The sequence below is a fragment of the Ictidomys tridecemlineatus genome, chromosome 12 (assembly GCF_052094955.1).
Source record: "Ictidomys tridecemlineatus isolate mIctTri1 chromosome 12, mIctTri1.hap1, whole genome shotgun sequence".
Taxonomy (NCBI): domain Eukaryota; kingdom Metazoa; phylum Chordata; class Mammalia; order Rodentia; family Sciuridae; genus Ictidomys; species Ictidomys tridecemlineatus.
Window position 1 is genome coordinate 25049193 of NC_135488.1, and position 15937 is coordinate 25065129.

The window sequence follows — 15937 nt, forward strand, 5'->3', positions numbered from 1 at the left end:
CCTGGCCACTGGGGAATGGGGGTATCTCCTGGCCCCTCCCGCCAGCCCATCAGCTGGCCTGTCCCGATCTCCAGGTCCTGGGATAGCTCCCTCCTCTGAGCTGCTCTGGGGGCATCCGCTGGGCGTCCCACGGGCTGTGCTGTGGCTGGACGGTGTTAGCCAAGGCTGGGGCCCCATGACCCCTGTGACCTTCTTCCTCCCACCAGGTCCCCCCTGAAGGTTCTGGCCTCCAGCAGCACCACACTGGGGACCAAGCGGTTCCAGATCAGACCCTAAGAGACAGTGTCCCCCGGGGATTCCGCATCTGGAAGTCCCTGTGACTCTGACCTACTGGGGACACCATACAGAGGTCAGCCAGTCCCCTCTGTGGGAAACTCATCAGGCCCGTGAGGGTGGCCCTCCTCCCACATGAACAAGTGCCAATACAAAGGGACATTTGGACACAGACGACTGGGGAAGAAGGACTTCAGCCATGGCCACTGTCAGGGCCCAGGCCACTACGGCCCCAGATGGACCTCCCCCTGCATCTTGGCCTTGGACCTCTGCCCTCCAGGCTAGGACAGGAGAAGTTCCTGAGGTCAAGCCCCTGGTCTGTGGCACTGGTTTCTGTGGCCCTGGAAACTCACAGGGACACCTGGGAGGGTTTCATCCTCAGCCAGCCGGGAGCCCGCAGGACGTCAGAAAATGCAGGACGGGCCGCTCTGGGCTTCCCCCGTCACGGCCTTTAGTTCAAGGTGAATGACAGGATACAGCGGAAGCTGCCCTTGGTGAGGAAGAGAGGCTCCATGGCCCACGTGTCCCTGTCCCCACCTCCAGTGGCTGCTGAGGCCATCTGCGGTCTCTGGGCTACTGGCCAGCGTGGACAGCTGTGTCTGGGACACTCTGGGAGCCCTGCTCATCTTTTCCAAGCACAGGAGTCACCTGGAGCACCACTGGCAGAAGGAGCGTCCCCTCCCCCCGCCATATGGCACCGTCAGGTGACAGGTCTGGAAGATGACGCCAGTTCTCCACGGGACATGGCTTCCCCTCAGCTAGGGACGCCTCTTGCCACACGCCCTGTTGACAGAGGCCCTGGGCAGGGCAGGCGTTGCTGTCCAGCTCTGGGTTCCGCTCCACGCTGATGCTGCGCTGGACGTAGCTGGGGTCTTCAGGGTCTGGTTTGTGCAAATTGAGTTCTGGAACCATTTGCGCCTGCCCAGGCCAGGAGGGCCGCTTGGCCAGTGCGGCTCAGGCTGAGGACTTTGTAAAGTGAGGTTCTAGCAGCTTTCTCCTTGGGACGTGTGGCCAGGTGCTGGCCAGGGGCTGGCACACAGACAGATAAGAGGAGGGCCCAGCGGGTTCCGTCCCCTCCCAGGTACAAGTGGCCAGCAGTTCTCAACTCAGGGCCTGCTGGGACAGCCCACAGGGTGACCCACAGTACGAGGCCCTGCCCAGCTGGTGCCAGGTTCAGGGTCAGTTTTGGCAAATGTGTCTGGCTTTGCCCTGTGGAAGAATTTAAGAATAAACCAGGGACCATTCCAAGAATCCAGGTGGGAGCGGCCATCACCCCACGCCAGGCGAGGAGGACCCAAAGCAGGAGAGAAGGAGGAGAGCTGGGCGGTGGGCAGGACCCACCCATCTGTCCCTGAGATTCTGGGACATCACATTCCTCCTCCTGCTTAGTCCCCGAGGATGGCTGTGTCCCTGGGGCTTCTCCAAAGGGCCAGGGAGTGCTCTGGCCTCCCCACCTCTGGGCTTGAAGGCACCGAGGACTCAGCTGTTCTCCTGGGGTTCTTTGGGGTGTTCCAGGGACCCCAGATGCCCAGAGCTGTGTCCAGGACACAGGCATGGCATGCCCCAGGGAACCAGCAGGGTGATCCCCGGGAGGATGTGAGTGGACACAAAGGCCCATATAGAGGTGGCCGCTTGGCTGCCCCGTCCAGGGAAGGGTTCCTGAGGGGGCGGCTCTGCCACAGCTGAGGGCCACAGGCATGTGGGGGAGGAGGGAAGAGCGGTCCAGGGCCAGCGTGGTGAGACGGCCCATGCTGGGCTCTGGGGGGTGGGAGGGCCGCGGGAGGCAGGAGTCTGTCTCCCTGCAGCCGGTTCCCAGGGCTCTGTGCCGGAGGTTTCTGAGCACCTCCGAGGCCAGCCCCTGCCTCCAGGGTGGAGGACAGACTTCGGGCTCCCTCCCTCCTCAGGGCCGGGGACCCCCTCGATGGGGGATAATGGCTTTCTCTCTCTCCATCTCCCTCGGCCGCCCAGGCCCTGGCTGCACTGCCTCTCCACTGTAATCAGAACTTTAATCTGAACTACTTCAGAGCACTTCCCAGCCTGCAGACAGGCTGATTTACAGAGGAGCAAATGCCACCAGAGCCTCGGTGGCTGCTCTTGGAAGGCTGGTCTCGTAGACCGCGTAGACCACACTCGCTGGGCAAGCAGCAAGCTGGCCGGGGGGCGGTGATTAGGATACTGGCCGGGAGGCGGGCGGGGAGGGGTGGCGAGAAGTCTCACATTTCCTGGACATGGCCTCGGCAGGCTGGAGAGGAGGATGGGGTTCCCGAAAGGTCAAGCCGTGGGGATCACAGGAGCCTCGCGTAGGGCGTCTGCCGCTTCTAGAGCATGGACAGAAACCAGAAGGACATCCTCCTCTCTGAGGTCGCCTGGAACAAGAGCCGGGAGCCAGGTCTTGGTTGTTCGGAAGACGAGCGTCTCCTGTCCTGAGGGCAGCCGCGCCTTGTGCAGTGGTGGGCGGGGGCCGAGCCCTTCCCAGAGGACCCAGAGGGAGGTGCTCGCCCCCGAAGGCCTCAGTGTCCTCGTTAAAACCAGCCCAGGGCCTGGCTGACCCGTGTCCAGGACTCACTCTGCCGGGTTCTACTCCAGTTGCTTCATGGGCCCACTCATGGGGTCCTTCCGAATCAGCGAAGCTGGTGCCATTATGTCCCCACGTACAGGGGGGGAAGCTGGGGGACAGGGAGGCCAGTGACTCACCCTCAGGTCCCACGGGTCCTCTGACGGCCATTATGTCCCCACGTACAGGGAGGCAAGCTGGGGGACAGGAGGCCAGTGACTCACCCTCAGGTCCCACAGGTCCTCTGACGGCCAGGAAGCCTATTGCAGAGTTTAGGCAGGTTCACTCGGAGCTGGTGGGACGTGGGTTGTGCAGTCAGGGCAGCAATGTCCTCCTCACAGAGGGGTGCGTGTGTGTGCGTGTGCGCGTGTGCGTGTGCATGTGCAAGTATGCATGTGTGTGTGCGTGTGTGTGCGTGTGTGCGTGTGTTATGTGCGTGTGCGTGCGTGTGCATGTTTATGTGCGTGTGCGTGTGTGTGCGTGTTTGCGTGTGCATGTGCGTGTGTGTGCGTGTGTGTGCGCGTGTGCGTGTGTGTATGTGTGTGTGTGTGTGTGTGGCCGGGTGTGGGGGAGTTACATGCGATGGGGGGATGTGTGGAAAGCACCTGTTATGGTTTGGATCTGAGGTGTCCTCCCAAGCTCACGGGTGACACAACGCAAGAAGGTTCAGGAGACATCACTGGGCTGTGGGAGCCTTGCCCCAGTCGGTGACCTCATCCCCGACAGGGATGAGCTGAGTGGTCGCCGAAGGCTGGCGGGTGTGGCTGGAGGAGGCGGGCACTGGGCTGCGGCTGGGGGGTGTCTGACTTTTATCTGGTGAGTGGGTCCCCTCTCTGCTTGTGTCCTGGTCACCATGGGAGCCACTCCTCTCCACCACACTCTTCTGCCATGATGTGCAGCCTCACCTGGAGCCCCGAGGAATGGAGCCTGCTATCCGTGGATTGAGGTCGCGGAAACCATGAGCCCTCAAATGAACTGTTCCTCCTCTGCAGCTGGGCTGGTCGGGTCTCCTAGTCCCAGCAGCAAAAAAGCTGACTCAAGCAGTACCCAGCCCAGAGTCTGGGGCAGGGTCACCCCTTGAGACATGGTGTTGATGGTGGGATGTTTATGGTGATGCTGGTGGTGACAGTGATGATGCTGGTGGTGATGGTAATGATGATGGTGGTGATGGTGATAGTGATGATGGCGGTGATGTTTATGGTGATAAGGTGATGATGGTGATGCTGGTGGTGACAGTGATGATGCTGGTGGTGGTGGTGATGATGATGGTGGTGATGGTGGTGATGGTGATAGTGATGATGGCGGTGATGTTTATGGTGGTAAGGTGATGATGGTGATGCTGGTGGTGACAGTGATGATGCTGGTGGTGGTGGTGATGATGATGGTGGTGATGGTGGTGATGGTGATAGTGATGATGGCGGTGATGTTTATGGTGGTAAGGTGATGATGGTGATGCTGGTGGTGACAGTGATGATGCTGGTGGTGACAGTGATGATGATGGTGGTGATGGTGGTGATGGTGACAGTGATGATGGTGGTGATGTTTATGGTGGTAAGGTGATGATGGTAATGCTGGTAGTGACAGTGATGATGCTGGTGGTGACAGTGATGATGATGGTGGTGATGGTGATGATGACGGTGGTGACACTGATGATGGCGGTGATGTTTATGGTGATAATGGTGATGATGGTGATGCTGGTGGTGACAGTAATGATGATGGTGGTAGTGGTAATGATGGTTGTGGTGATGGTGGTGATGATGATGGTGGTGACAGTGATGATGGTGGTGACATTGATGGCAATGATGGTGATGATAGTGATGGTGATGCTGATGATGACAGTGATGATGATGGTGGTGATGGTGATGATGATGGTGATGATGACGATGCTGACAGTGATGATGGCGGTGATGTTTATGGTGATAAGATGATGATGGTGATGCTGGTGGTGACAGTGATGATGATGGTGGTGGTGGTAATGATGACGGTGGTGACAGTGATGTTGGTGATGATGACAATGGTGATAGTGATGGTGGTGACAGTAATGATGGTGGTGACTATGGTTTGGGGATGAGTTGTGGGGCTGGGGTACATGCTGGAGGTGACCTGTGGTTGTGTTGATGGTCTGGAGTAGGCAGGGCTCTCAGCCTCGGCACTGTCCACACTCGGGGCTGGATCTCTGTCGTGGGGGTCTGTCCTGTGCCCTGTGGGCTGTTTAGAAACCCTGGCATCTACCCTTTCCCAACCAGTAGCATCCTTTCCTCCCCAGTTATGACAACAAAAATTGTCTGCAGGTCTTACCTAATGTTCCCCAAATGACTAGTCAGCCCTGGTTCCAGGACGAAGGGACAGCAGATGATCCTCAGGCCTTTGACCTGAGGAATGATGGGTGCTGCTGACCACTGCTGGAGGGATGTTGGTCTCTTATTCACTGCAGTGACCACAGCACCTAGAACAGGGCCCAGTCCAGAGGAGGTCCCCAGTGGGTGAGGTCCTCAGTGAGTGGGATCTGGTGTACCAAGGGCTGTGTGTGGCGGGGCCACTGGAGACATCTGTGGGCTATGCGTCTCATTTGTCCCTCAACCTGATGGGAAGCTGTGAGTTTATATGCTCAAGGACACCGTGAGGTCACACTGCAGCAAGTGGCAGGGCTGGAACATAAATCCAGGTCACACAAGGCCCAGGTCTGTCTCAGACACTGTGTTTTATCCTGGCCCAAAATCATGGGCATGAGAAACCGTGTGGACATAGTGGTGTCCCTGGAGGCTGCCTCAGGAGACCACTGAGCTGGCCGTGCCCCTGGCTATATGAATGACACCTGCCCATCTTTCCTTCTAATGGACGGTGGCCTCCTGGAGGAAAACCTGCTCCTTTGAAAGCACCTGGAGCTCTGGCCAGGCTGACCGTCCCCTGTGCCCAGCCTCTTTTGAGTCTCACAACCAGGGTTGGTTTCTGGAAGCTCAGCAGAAACCTGCTGTTGGACAAAGAGCAGAGAGACTCGATCCCCACCATGTGTGACCAAGGACGTGGAGCCAGGCAAGAGGCCGCAACGGCAGTGAATGGGGCCATTGTCGGGGGTGCCCACATGCCTGGAAACACCTGGAATCTCCCGTCTTTACTCAGGAGCCAAATGCATTTGCCTGCGGAGAGCAAAGTCTGTCTCCTGGCAAAGAGGAGAGGAGCCAGTGGAGAGAGGAAACGCGTTTCTGTTCACCCGGATCGCGCTTACACACAGCTCTGGACAGCACGGGGGCCAAGGGGTCTCTTCCCAGGGCTGGGTCCAGGTGGGCACTGACCAGGCTGCAGCTGAAGGGCTAGCACAGGCCAGTGAATGGGCTGTCAAGTGCACAGACCCTTCAGATGACCTCCAGAGGTACAGACGAGGACTGGAGGCGTCCTGAGCCGATCCCCAGCTCTGGCCCTTGGCAGCTGCCCAGGTGTGACTACTTTCAGAGACGAGTGGGAAACTCTCCGGTCTACTGTTACCTTGCTCTAGCCTGGGTCAGTGGGGGGCCCTCCTGGGCACTGCTGCTCTCCGGGAGCAGGGCAGTCTTCCCGCTGAGCGACTGGCCTGAGATTGGTGACTCCCCTTCTGGGGATCTCTCCCGCTGACATGAACCTAGAGGCAAACCAAGCTTTGGGTGGGAACAGGGTCAGAGCAGCATCCCTTAAACCAAGGGCAGAAGTGAGAAGCTGATTCCGTCAACCGGCTCCTTCCTCCTCTTCCTGGCAGAGAGACCTCCCCACAGCACATCTAGCTCACCGTCCTGCACTAGTGCCCTAAGCTCATCTCCGTGAGGGTGGATGGACTTCCCAGCACCCGCCCGTCTCCTGTGAGCCTGCGCGCTGCTTCTGTAGTCAGAGACACTGTGGGGTGCCACCCATCAGGCCGGGCTGCCCGGTCTCCCTGCTGGCCTCTCCGGCCTCCCTGTTTGAGGGCTGGAAACACACGGTCAGTTGAAACAATGATCCTTGGAATGGACGCGATCGCCTCGGTGCCTGATTCTCCAAGTGACGGATGGTCAATTCCTCTCTTTTCCCACTTTTCAGAACCCTCTTCTCTGGGTGGTCCCTGGGCTGTGTGTAGTGATTTCATCATGGCCTCCAGGACTTGGGGTGGAGTGGGCTGCCCAGGTACACCCCGGAGTTGGCATTGGTCAAAATGCCAAGATGAGGCTGCGGGCAGAACTCGGGTGAGTGATGCCCCAACTCCTAAATCAACAGGTGGAGCAGAGAGGGTCGGGCCAGGGCCTCTGGGGGCTCACCCTGGATGGGGGCTCAGTGCTCTTTCTGCCAATCTCTCTGGGAGAAGCCAGGTTCGTGCCAACAGGGCGCAGTGTGTTTGTGGGACGTGTTTTCCCTCCACCCGAGGCCAGTGCCCCTGACCCCGCTGCCCTGGCACACTGGGGGGCGGCCTGGGCAGTACAGTTTGCTTCCTACCACCTGGAGGCCAAGTCCAGGATGTGGGGGGTGCTTCATCCCTGGGCCTCTCTCCTCAGCCACAGACAGGGGCTCACCCTGAACCCCAGGGCCGTCCCTCCGTGAGCCTGGGTCCTGGTCTCCTCTTCTGATAAGGGCTCCACGCCGACTGGTGGGGGCCACCCTAGTCCACATGACCTCGCCTAAACTAATCTCCTCTACATGACCCTACACCCAGCAGGGCCTGGGGGTCGGGAACTCAGCCTAAGAATTGGGGGGGGCACAATTCAACCTGTAACCCCCGCTGAGCGAGTTTTAATTGTTCAGCAAGGGCTCCTGGCGCTTCAGCCCATCTACTTAGGTAGATAACAGCGCCTTTTGAATATTTAAAAATAGATTTGCGAGTCTTCAGGTTCCTGCACAAGGCTGGGGAGGAGGAGCTCTCATCGGGAGCAATGTTTGATAACCGACCCTGGATTCTGAAGGGAAGGGGTCGTCATGAGGCTCGCCCCTCCCTGCAGCCTGCGGCTGCCACTCACCGGGACTGAGAGGCCCGACGCTGCGGGGGTAGCTCTCTGTCGAAGGAGACTGTTGGAGACAGAATGTCTCGGGCAGCCGTGTGTGGTCACCCATGTCCACACCTCCATGATGTCCAATAACTCTGCCACAAATTCTCCCACGTGTCTCCTTAGGTGTCCAGAACACACGCACCCTTCACACTGGGATCGCAAGCTGAGGTCACAGTGTCGCGAAGACTGCGACCCACCTGAACACAGGTCTGCCCGTTGTCCTAGTCCTGGGAAGTGGCCTCAGCCCCTTGTCATGTCCTGTGCTGACAGCCTGACCTGTGGCAGGTCCCTGGCTACTCCATGCTGATGAAAAGACTCAGGAAGGCCGCTGGTCAGGCCAGAAAGACCAGGATGGAGGCTGGGGGTAGGGGACAGGGGCTTCAGCTGACTTCCTGGAGGGGAACGACAGGAGTCAGAGTGGCCACGTGGCTGGTGACCAGCCCATTGAGTGCTCGGGAACTCTGTGATGCTCAGGCAGGCTTCCCCGATGGGTGGCACTGGTGTGGAGGGTCACACCTTGGTACTGGGGCGAGAAGGCCGGGGGACACAGGGCTTCGCACTGGGCACTCTCCCACCCTCCCTCTCCACCACCTCTCCCCCAAGTGCTTCTAGACGGTATTTCTTGCTGTCACAAAACCCTAAATGCAGGTGTTGCTGTCCTGTGCTTTGAGTGTTCTGGGGAGTTACATGATAGTACTTTTGGGGACACTTTCACATCTTCAGCCAGGGGTCTGCAGTGAGGGTGCCCAGGGACCCCTGCTTTGTAGCTGGCCTGTGAAGCAAGGTGGCCACGGAGGACTCTTCCCTCAGACTGCGCAGCTGGCCTCAGTCCCTTGAGATGCCTCTTCACAGAATTCATTTTAAAAAATTTATTCACACACTTGTTACCATTCATACTCAGGTTCATAAAACCAAAAACGTTTTAATTATGAAACATAAGAAAAGAATGTTTAATTTCAAGACCAGACTGGCCTCTGATCCGCCTGTGTCGTCCAACAGTATTCAGCAGGTGTTTACTCAGGCACGCTGGTCGGTAGGTGGGGGTCAAGGCCAGTGGGCAGGAGGCAGGGCCCCGCGGGGGACTTGAGAGAATGTTTCTGTCACTCAGTCTCTGAACAGACATTATGGTGTCATTTATTTTGAGCTGCACGGCTTTACCCATCTGTCATGGGCTCCCAATTTATGGTGCTGTGCTCAGATGTGTTGGGGGCGGGGGACCAGGCTCCTCTCCGAGCTGAGGCGCCCCTCCCTGTCCCGGCCTTGCTGGGCGGCTGGGGGCTGGGGGGGAGGAGCGAATGGAGGAGGGGCAGGTGGGTCTTGAGGGCTGCCAGCAGGAGCCCCAGGGTCAGGGATTCTCCGAGGGCCGGGTGGCTGCTGTCCCTGCACCTGCCTGACCACCAGTGAGGCCATCAGACTGTGGGTTACCCGGGGGCCTGGGGGCGTGTTCAACTCAGGCCCCACCTTGGCTGTGGCTCTAAGTCAGGATCCTGGTGGACCCCCCCAGCTGCCAGGGCTCCCGTTCTGTTCTTTCTCTCTGACTCGTATTTTCCTGCCAAACCATCCACTTGTTCCTAAGTTGGAGGTGGGTGGGAGGGTGTCCCCAGTAAGACAGGTTGTTCCTGACTCCCCATAACCTTCCCTGGAGAGGAAGTCAAGCTGAATTGAAGTCATCAGGGTGGGCCTTCATCCCATGTGACTGTCCTTATGAAAAGGGGAATTTGGACCCAGACCCACGCAGGGACCAGGCTGTGTGAAGCCAAGGGCAGAGGTGGGGGTGAGGGTTCTGCTACCAAATCACCAGTCACCACCAGGAGATGGGGAGGGGCCTGGGTCAGACGATCCCTAGAGCTGTTGCCTGCTGGCCCTTTGTCTTGGACTCCTTGTCTCCAGAGCCATGGGACAATACCTTCTGTCACCTAAGCCACCCACTCTGCTGTGTTTGCCGGGGCATCCCTACAGGGGTGAAGGAGCGGGTGTGTGTCTTCTGAAAACCTCCCACCCTTCAGGTGACTCCCAGGTCCTGCTGGCACCAAGAGCTGGACCCCTGAGGTGTCCCTGCTGGGCAGCACTGTGGTCCATCTCCCCACCATGGAAGACCAGGAGCCTCCCCAGCCAGAGGGGGAAGCCATGGCTCAGGCTGTTCCTAGGTGACCAAGAAAGATGAAGTAGCAGGCACGGTCACCACCTCAGTGTCACTTCTGCGTGGCTGAGAGTTCTAACAGACTCACTCCAGGGTTGCGAGGTGGAGTGGTGGGCTCTGCACCCCGGGGGCCAGGTTCCCCAGAACTGCCGGGCCAGGCTTGGGGTGACGAGGGAGGTGACTTCCTGTTTTCCTCCTGCCCCTCCTTAGGGTCTGCTGTGGGCTCTCCCTTGCCCGTAGGTCAGCACAATGGAGAGCGTCCCAGCAGCTCCCTCAGGGCAGGCCTGTCCCCTTTGTGCACCTGGAGGCTGGGAGGCTCTCACTCCTCACGGAGACCCACTGGGGGAGCACCCAGGACAGGCACATCACGTCCCAGGAGCCAGCAGTCAAGGCCGGGTCCAGGGTCTGCCGTTTCAGCATCACCATCGTGTGGTCTAAGGCCCGCAGGCTTCCATTTTCCTTCTTCCACCAACTGCACAGCAGGAATGTCACCATCCAGGGACAGAGGCCACCTGTGAGTTCCCAGGCAGACCTGGGTCCACGTCCATTCCACCGGGGCGCAGTCCTGTGCCCTAGCTGCAGAGCTTCTGCCCAGGAGGAAACGGGAGTGGCCTGGGGACAGGACACGGCAGTGTGTCTGCCCTGGTGGACGTCTCGGGGGCTGCCTGGGGCCAGAAACCCCGGGAAAGTGCTCAGCTCTGGGAGCCTGCCCTGGCCTTCAGGAGTCCACCGCTGAAGACGAGCCTCATCAAAACGCTCCCACAGTGAGCTCCTGCTGTCCCCTGCCACTTCCACCCTCAGAGGGTGCCCACGCCCAGCAGATGGAGAAGGGAGCTGGCCGGACATGAGGGAGTCCAGGGGAGGGCAGGGCTGGTCCCTGGAGCTGTGGGGAAGGGGACAGGATTTGGGGGCCACCAGGGTGCCCGGGCTCCCCCTCAGCACAGCTGGCTGCTCAGTGCTCCAGCTTGAGCTGCACAACTGTCCCTGGCGGCCCCCGGGCCCTGGAGCTTTGGCTCTGCCTGAGCTGCAGGAAGCTGTGCCTGCTCCATGCCAGATGGTGGCTCACAGGCAGTGTCTGCTCTCACCCTCTGGAGGGCAGAGGTGTGAGCGGAGGTGTCGGCAGGGCGCGTTCCCTCGGTGGGAGGAGAGCGCGTCCCGGCTTCTCTCCCAGCTTCTCTCCCAGCTTCTGGCGGTTGGCTGCAGTCCCCAGGATGCCTGGCTGGAGGGACAAGCAGCCTGGCCTCGCCTTGGTCTTCCCCCGGCTTCTCCTGGGTGACGGGCTGTGTTCCGTGAGCCTTTGAGGAAGGAAGTCTGCATCACTCCTCTGTGACCTTGTCCTGGTCAGTGACATCTGTGAGGACCCTATTTCCAAACAGAGGAACATTCGGAGGCGGCAAGGGCGGGCGAGGACGTCAATGGTGGACTTTGGGGGAATGCAGCTCAGTCCCTACCACAGGCCAGATCCCAGGAAGAACTCCAACTGACGTGATGGCTCGCCCTGGTCACCAGGCCCCAGGACTTGAACACGCAGTGGGAGGGGACAGCAGGCACTTTGCCCCACGCCCCTGTAGGGAGAACCCCCTTCCACTCGGAGAAGCCAGGACTCCCGTGGACAGTCCCCTGGGCCTTCTGGTTGACAGGCAGGGCTCTCCTGGATGCGTTTTGGCTTTGTCCCCTGAGAGCACTGGGGTTCTGGCCTGGAGGGGGGTCCCCCCTCCCTCATGGCTCCTGGCTTTTCTTCTCTGAACAAGGATGTCACCTGGGGTCCAGATGAAGTTGGTGAACACCCACTGACTCAGCTGGTGACCTCAAACAGGAGGCTGGAAGCCCTGTGCCAAGCCCCTTGGCCTCGACCCTGCCCTTGGGGAGAGAGGAGGGACAGCCCCCTCTGGGTCAAGGCCCTTGGGCAGCAGATCTTCCCTGCTGTGCTGTGGAGCAGCCGCCTGAGCGCCTGTGCTTAGACTGACCCGGGAAGGCTGGTCCGGCCCAGGAGGGCCATCCCCAGGGTCTGAGGAGGCCCAGGCTTGAGCAATTTACAGCCGTGGAAACTGAGGCACGGTGAGGTTAGGGACTCGCCTGGGTCACTGGCTGTGTGGGCTGGAGCCTGGTCGGAGCCTGGATCCTCTGTCCCAGGAGTGAAGCTGTGAGCCCCACCTTCCCTTGAGCCTCCTGGGCCTTGGTGTCCTTGTCCCCGTGGGCTTGCTGTGTTGACCATGTGAGTCAAGCTGCCCACAAGCCACCTGCTCAAGGCTGCGGTGCTCCCCTTCACTGGGGCTGGGGGCCGCTCCTGGCCTCTCCAAGTGGACCTGCCTCTGAGAAGGCTGGGGTTGGCTTTGGCTTCCTCGCTCCCCCAGCTAGAAGCCCCTCCTGCCCAGCCACCAGCAGACCACCTGGAGCCACCAGCTGGTCATGGCTTTGCACCTGGGCTGGGCAGGTCACCGGTACAGCCTGGAACTCAGTACCAACAGCAAGGCTGGGCAGTCGACTGGCTTCAGAAGAGGCCATCCCCTGCCAACGCTGGAAAGGCCACGTGATCTCGTGGCTCTGGGGCTGCAGGTGGGTGCCTGGGAGGAGGAGGAGAGGGTGGTGGCCTTCCCCATCACCTCCCAGTGCCAGCTGCCCCGGCCTGGGACCCGCCCTGACTGCTTTCTCCTTCTGGCCTCCTTCTCCCCATGACCAAAGCTCGTCCAGAACATTCCATGCTACACCTGCTGCCCCCAAGCCCACCCCTCTCCAGCTGTGTGGTCAGCTAGAGCCGAGGGCTCCCCGTGGGCCCATGAGGGCCACTCCTCTCTCACCACCCCCTTCCCGAAGTGTGCCTTCAGGGGGCTCAGCACCTCACTCCAGGCAGGTGACAGACTGTGGAAAGAGGAGAGTCGCCAGCGCTCCTGCTGGGGCCTGTGCTTGGCCCTCTCTGGGGGGTGGTTGTCTAACAAATCCTCACAAGAGGGTGTGTCCTGCACCCCGGAGCCACAAGGCTCCGTGATGCTGTGGTCCTAACAGATGTGCTGTGACTCCCCAAGTGGACTTCTCGGGGTGCCTTTGGTCACCTGCATTGGCTGTACTTCAAGTGTTCACAACCATGTGTGGCTGGTGCCGCCATGTTGGACAGTGGCCACCTAGGTGGTTCCACACCACAGGAAGTTCCACTGGGCAGCCCAGCCCTGGATGGCCCAACGGTGCCACTGACTTAGCTGCAGAATTCTGTGAGTGTGCATGGGGTAGCCCTCCTGGGTAGCCATCCAGGGAGTCCACGGTCATCTCCAGCTACCCAAGGGCATCCCCAGGTGGAAGATCCAGCACCATCAGAGCTGGCCCCATGCTGTGTGACCCGGAGGCAGGCCGGGAAGGACTCTCCTGGGGACACCAGGGTCTCAGCACCAAGATACTGGGCCATCTCTGACTCTCACTATGGAGAACGAGAGCAAGGCTTTGGAAAAGTCCTGACTCCTGACAAAGAGGTCAGACTCCTGATGGAAGGCCAGGGGAGCCTGGAGGGGAGTCCCCTATGTCCCTTGGTGATCAAGGGTCTTTCTTGCCAACTCTTGGTGGACTTGAAGGGGTGTCTTCTGGTCCCACAGCCTTCCTGGGAGAAATACAGCCCAGGTGTTGGGGAGCAGAGGCCCCTGTGTGGGGTAAGCCTCTCTCTTCCCTCTCCACCAGAAGAGAGCTCCGGAAGTCCAATAATGGAGAGCTTATCAAGCTCTTGAGGTCGGGCTGGGTGAAGGTCTGCCTGGAGCACAGGCTGCTGCTAAGCTGGATGCGAGGTCAGGAGATGCCACAGATGGAGCTGAGACCTCACATGCTCAGCCAAGAGGCGGTGGGGCAGGAGGCACAGTGGGCGGCCCCATCAGCGCTCACAAACGCTGTCCAGGGCTTTCCTCTCGGGGTGCAAACCACCCAGGGAGTCCATGCGGGGGCCCCTCTCAGCAGCCTCTCTGTGTGAACAGGCCTTCCTCGACCCCTGAGGCTGTGGGTCCCCAGAGCACACGCACACACCCACACATACACACACGGATGCACACGCCCATATGCACACACACAGAGGGGTGGAATCCCAACTCACAGAGGTGGAAAGGCTCCGATTCCTTCTTCCGGTCCCCACAGCACACGGCTGGTGTCCCACTTTGATTTGGCAATCATCTTTTCTCCTTTCAATAGCTGTCAATTGCCAGCTGGTCCTTTGAAAATAATACTGAAAAAAAAAATGAAAAAAAAGCACATGAGACTTTTCAAAAAGTTTTCCCTGGACAGCCCAAGCCGCTCAGTGGCCCATGAGGGGCCACTCCTCTCTCACCACGCCCTGCCCAAAGTGCACCTTCAGGGCTCATCACCTTACTCCAGGCAGGTGACAGAAGGTGGAGGTTGGACTGTGGTAAAAGGAGAGTCCTACGCGCTCCTGCTGGGGCCTGTGCTTGGCCGGCTGGGGGGAGGGGGGTCCTCTAACACCCTCCTCCTCACCTGCTGCCCCACCTGCCCTGCAGCTGCCCCCCTGAGCCGCCTCCTCCCTGTCTGCACCCCCTGGCACCCTCCGCTCCACCCTCACTTCCTCGATTCCTTTCCCGGGTCCAGTCCACTCTGGACACAGCCCACAGCTGAGAAGCCCCAGTCCTCCCAGTCCTTCCGGGTGAAGTCCAGGAAGGAGCTGGCCTGGTCCCAGAAAAACAACTGCACACCTCACACCTCACACAGCGGCTTACCCGATTCTGACTGAGATGTTAATGGGATCACGGGGGTTTATTTAAATTGTAAATGACAAATAATTGACCGCATTGACTTCGCTGCTCTTCCTGGAGGCCTCCCTGCAGACTATTTTGGGGTCCCCAGGCCTCAGAGGTTACTTATCCAGGATGCTCCTCCTCAATATGCAAGCCCCAACCTCAGTGCCCGGTCAGTGCTGAGTGTCCTTCATAAACACCGCCGCCCATTCAGGTTTCTCAATCAATGTCACTTAGAAGACCAGGGACTGCGGCATGAGGAACGCTTAGCTCACAAAGTCAGTGTGTGGGGAGCCCGTGTTGGAGGAGGGCTGGAGGGAAGCCGGGACGCCCCGACCCTGCAGGGGGCCCCCAGACCCTGCCTCAGGCTCCTCTGTGACCCCCTTTCCGAAGTTCAGCTGCCTCCCCTCAGGGCCTCCTGCTGGTTTTAGGGGAGGAGAAAGAGAACATTTAGAAACAGCACAGTTCTGACCCACACCAAAAATACCCACATCAGAGCCTTACCCGTGACTCGGCTGGTGTGAAAGACGGCCTCCTTGTCACGGCTCAGTCACATGAGCTCAGAGACCAAAATAGAATGTTTGGCAACTAGTCAAGTATCATCCGCCGTTGCACAGGGAAGGAGGGAGCGCCAGGAGCCCGGGTGCAGGGGTGGGGGCTGCGGGCTGCCTGCCACCTGCCCTGCGCTGGCCCCGGGGCCTGGGGCAAGGCAAGCCCTGCTTTCGTCAGGACAACGGAGACCGAGGGTGGGTGCCCTCCACGGACCCGCAGAGGAGGCTCAGGGTGGGGGATGGCCCACTGCCTCGGAACGTCTCGGGCCGGCATCTTCTACTCCCATGAAAGAGTCGAGAACCCAGGTCCCACGGAGACAGGGAGCCACCTCAGCTCCCGAGAGCCAGGCCTCTCCTTGCCAACCGCGCACAGCCGTCGTCAGTCCATCAGCCGAGAGGGTTGAAGACCCAAAGCACAATGAGGTGGTCCTGCTTTCCAGAGGGCAGCTCAGCAGCAGGGTGACCACTTCCCCCAGTCCAGCTGCCTTGGCTCCCCTGCCCTGGCACCCAGTCTTGCCTCTGGACACCGTGTGGCCTGTGCAGGGGCCCTGCACCCCAGGGCTCCCTCTTTCCTCTCCGGCACCTCCTGGCTTTCCCCACGGGGCCCTCTGCGTCCACCCCACATGCAAGCGGCCCCCTTTCTTCTTCCTCCGGCTCCCGCTGCCTCCTCACATGGTGCAAGGACGAGGGTCTCTCGGGCCTCTTTTATCAGGGTG

The 15937-nt window shown here is 59.8% G+C and overlaps 1 protein-coding gene and 1 long non-coding RNA gene across 15 annotated transcripts in view; one reads left to right on the plus strand and one right to left on the minus strand.

Moving 5' to 3' along the window:
* The window catches only part of LOC144369124 (mitotic spindle assembly checkpoint protein MAD1-like), a 278411-nt gene that overhangs the window by 254786 nt on the left and 7688 nt on the right, over positions 1-15937 (plus strand). For 8 of the 10 annotated variants that reach the window (XM_078028188.1, XM_078028190.1, XM_078028187.1 and 5 more), the window contains 2 exons: positions 207-734; positions 915-6806. The exons of 1 other annotated variant lie outside the window; for it this stretch is intronic. The gene's annotated coding sequence lies outside the window, so the exon portion shown is untranslated. Of the gene's footprint in view, positions 1-206; positions 735-914; positions 6807-15937 lie in introns of those variants that run through there. One more of the 10 variants, XM_078028189.1, reaches the window with a different exon arrangement.
* LOC144369125 (uncharacterized) lies at positions 8667-15289 on the minus strand. 5 transcript variants are annotated; one of them, XR_013428582.1, is made up of 3 exons: positions 15175-15289; positions 14019-14147; positions 8667-11314 (listed from the first exon to the last, which is right to left on the minus strand). It is a non-coding gene; the product is annotated as an uncharacterized LOC144369125 (long non-coding RNA). The 5 variants fall into 5 exon arrangements; XR_013428581.1 differs by having other exon boundaries at positions 14653-15286; XR_013428580.1 differs by having other exon boundaries at positions 14499-15286.